The following is a 4434-nucleotide window of genomic DNA, read 5'->3' on the forward strand; positions in this document are numbered from 1 at the left end:
CAGGTACTGGTGTCACCCCCCCCCCCAGTGCAGTTAACCCAAACCTGGAAAAGTCAATAAGCTCTCCAAATTCTATTATTGTGCTGTCTTTTTGGGTGAATAAACACATCAATATGGTTAAAATAGTATTTTATTAATATCTGTTTAGCTTCTTCTGATTTATACATTTAATTTCGATTGACCATTTTGAATAATCATCTTGGCTCGGGAAATACACAGTAGGACCTATATTCTACATTTTGGCTTTTTTTTATAACATCTTAGTTCTGATAGTAAATTAGTGAAAAATCATCTTGATATCAGCACAGGAAATCATGAATCATCTTTCCTCCCTTTAATCGTCAACATATGATTTTTGTCGCCAATTGGCATGAGCCTATTACACACCTCAGACTCCAAGTCCGTAGCCCCCCCCCAGAGTTTAGTACAGTCATCCATCAGGGACTGGGTCAAGGTAGACTGTTGTTTATATACCCGGCTCTGATGGAGAGCCCTCCTCTCTGGAGCTCCGGCTCATTGACAAGCTTATCTAACTGAGAAATATGGTGAGACAGTTCACTGCTCGGACTGGAAGAGAAGAGGAAGAGGAAGAGGAAGAGAGAACACCCACAGAGACCACCTTCTGCGGATGTGAACCGCCGTTTTAATCTGACCGCCTGGGCTTTCTGTAGAGTCATTCATTTCATACAGGGATGCATAATGTTGAAAATGAGACTACTAGATAGTGTTCTCTTTACGGTCTTATTGGGAATCATGTCATCTGGAAATGTTGGGTGGGAGAAATTATAAACCTTCTAAAATATAAACCAATGGGACGTCAGTTCCAGATTCTTGTCTTTTTATTATAATTTGGCCTGATTGAACAGACAGATTTATTGAAACAATATAACCAACACAGATTCCTGAAACAGGATGAGATGCCTGTCAGTCCTCTGTGCTTCCAAACCTCCTTCTCTGTAAAGAAGAAGCACTCCGGATGATAAAACCAGGATCCATTCAAAGATCTGAACGCTGGTTTAGCGATCGGCCTTGCACCGGCTCACTTGAGGTCCCTGTAGAACCGAGATGGATTTAAAGAGGGTTCTGCATTTAAAGGCCTTCAATTCCACAGTGGTTAAGGACTAAGAAACACATTTAATGAAAGGTTGTCTGAGTTTCTAGTGATCCAAATCACTTCCATTGCTCTCGGTTCCCTAGTAAGCGGTTCCTGATGGAAACCAGAGCAGCATCCTGGACTTAATGGGGCTTAACAGGATCAGTGCTGGGTAGGGCTGGGTAGACCTTCAATACCAGTACCGATACCAATACAGGGACTGTACCAGTTCCATAACAATTGTTTTTTTTCCAGCTCCTACCACGTGAGCTCTCTGTGGAACGTAGAGTCATTCCTGTGTGTCTCTGCGATGTTACACAGCCAATCACAGACATTATTAGATATTGGCAGAAGCATGCTGCATGGTTATTGGCTCACTGATGTTGATTAAATTTCCTCAACAGGAATTGGGACTTGAATGATGAGGCATTTTTATATAGATACTAAGTTAGAGGCATGTTGTTATTGGTGCATTGGCTTCAGTTCATCCCCTTTCGGCACTGAACCCCCCCTTGGATCATCGCTGGGATTCTTGCCGGCTGTTTCTTGACCAAGGGGTCTTGCCAACAAGAGGATTAGGAAAACATTTTCTGTAGAGGTGTTAGACCGGCCGCATAGCGGATGGATACTTAGAGCAGGAGACTTGAAGTTCTGGTCACCACTGCTAAATTTTCCCTCATTAGCATTATGAAAAAACTGCAACTACCACTGATATGCATAATTTACCCTTGTACACTGCACTACTTACTGGAGCAGTATGTGCAAGATACTGACAGAGCTTGTTCTATAACTGATAACTGCACACAGAAACAGTTCTACCCTGTGCTATGAGCATCATAATGTCCTCTCCAAGTCATTAGCTTCGTAATGACAGCATTTTCTCAGGGTAAATGATCCATTTCATCTTCTGTGCTGTTGCATATGCAACGAAGCGATTTCATCTGCAGCGATCCAGCCTCGCACCCACGGATGAGGAGCAGGACCAGATTAAAGTCATTCGTTTCACACTCTATATCTGAATGCATTCTTTCCCTTTCTCCCTGCCTCTCTCTCCCACTCTGATCTCTTCACGCATGATGATGATGAATTTCACACACACCACTGGTTGAGAGGGGATCTCCAATCTAAAGTGTGGGTGTTAAGAATTAAGGATTATGGTGGAGTGGTAGCCACGCTTCAACTACGACACTGGAACACTGTCTGGGCTGGGCTGCGTTACAGTTTCTTCCGTCCTGCATGCCAGTCCTCTTCTGAAGACACCGCCAGGCCTCCATCAACCCCTACTGGAAGCATGCCCCACCATTTCTCTGCTTTAGAAGCTTTTTTGAGTTCAGGCCCACTGTCTCTGCCAGCGAGCAGCGTTCAGTCCCTGAACGAAAAGACCCTTGATATCAGTGTGCATGCAGGGGAGGAGGATGATGACGAACAGGCAGCTCAGGAACACTCGATAGCACTCCACGGATCAAGCACAGGCTTTTGTTCCCCAGTTGAGAGATCTGCAACAGAGTGCCTCGGGAAAAAAGGCCTTGTCACCACTTGACCACAATAAATCCCTGAACTCTTTCTCATTATCTCGAGGTGTGTTTTCATCCACTTTTTTTTTTTGTTCATTAAAAAACTTGAGTGGAAACAGCGTAATTTTGAAAAAGTCCTTAGATATCACATAACGTTGTTGAGCTACTACATACAGCATGTGATCCTGATTGTGTTGATCAGCGTGGGGGAGCCATCCTCTGACATCAGCGTGTGGCGTATGAAGTCCTTTTATCACCGGCTGTTTTATGTTCTATATGTAACGTTGCTGCATTTACTTTGATATTTTGAAGAGAATACTAAAGTCGAACTGTGTGCTCCCCCTTGGGATGTAGTAAAACACAGTATGGGAAAGATTGAGTTCAGAGACTAAAAGTACCCTGAGTACCCTTTGATGCCAAAGATACGTGAAAGACATAAAACAAAGTAATCACTTGTTAGGAGAAATGCTATAAAGTCACTGCTCTGTGCAGCTTTAAAGCTACATTTTCAATGCCATCAACTTTATTTGATGTTTGTTTGATCAGAAAAAGCAAGTTATGTTTGAGTTTTTAATGTGTCATTCAGGGACTTCTGCAGAACACTGTTTCAGAACAGTCACTGTTTCACAATGATGTCCGTACAAAGTCACATTGACATGGTCCTTTGTCATAAAAACACCATGATTATGTTTCAATTAATTCTCACCTTATGTGTAAATGGACTCTTCTTCTATAGTGGTATTCTAGTATCAACGACTACTCACTACTACTAACAGAGTACAGGAACCATTCACACACATTCACACACTGTGGCCGAGGCCGCCGTACAGGGTCCCACCTGCTCATCAGATACACACTCACACACATTTACACTCCGATGGATTACAATCATATTCATCACATTGGCTAATAGTTTGATAATTGTCCTTTAAGGTCAGATATTTATCAATTTTTCTAATTAACCAACTAAATAACCAGCACATTCTCACACACACGCACATTCATTATTCTCAATAAACGTGCGGGCATCGTCATAGCCGCTCGCTTACCCCAGAATAGATCCAGAGTCACTGGGTGCATGTCTGAAACAACAGTCCTTCAGATGCAAGATTTGTTGTGTACAGGGATGAATATAAAAAATAAAAATGTAATGTAAAAATAGCTCTGATCTAGAAAACTACTTTTGCCCTTTTGCTGTAGCTTAGCTTGCTACAGTTATTTGGGGACTAAGGTTAGCTTCAGTGTAGCTTTATTTAATGTGGAGTAGCTTACCTATCTACACTACACACTTTCCAAGTAACTTTAGCTTGCCATACACTGGTAAAAAGCAATATGACAACATGATTAATATACTGAAGCTTTTGATCTACCGGGCAATTTTTGTTCCTACCCTCACCTATGGTCATGAAGCTGGGTTCTGACGCGATAAGAATACTAGTCCAGTACAATCGCCGAATGGGTTTCCTCTCCCATTGAGGTTTGTGTGCTCTGCGTCTCCCTTGTTTAGAGATATGGTTGAGTAAGCTCCGTGATCCGTGAGGACTCGTGAGAAGCTCGTCTTTAGCTGCCTGCTCCTTCACTTCAAAAGGAGCCAGTTGAGGTGTGTTCGGGCGATCGGTAAGGAATGCCTCCTGGCGCCTCCCTAGGGAGTTGTTCCAGACGTCCACTGGAGGAGGCCATCGGGGAAGAACCCAGGCCTAGGTGAGATTAGGTATCTCCAACCTGTCCGGGGAACCTGCCCTTCGGGTCCGCCCATCGTAGCGGGGTGAGGGCCTGGAAAGGGGAGTTTGGGGTCCCCTGCTGGAGCTGCTGCCCCCGTGACCCGAT

Source organism: Etheostoma spectabile, unplaced genomic scaffold (genome assembly GCF_008692095.1).
Source record: "Etheostoma spectabile isolate EspeVRDwgs_2016 unplaced genomic scaffold, UIUC_Espe_1.0 scaffold272, whole genome shotgun sequence".
NCBI classification, from domain to species: Eukaryota; Metazoa; Chordata; class Actinopteri; order Perciformes; family Percidae; genus Etheostoma; species Etheostoma spectabile.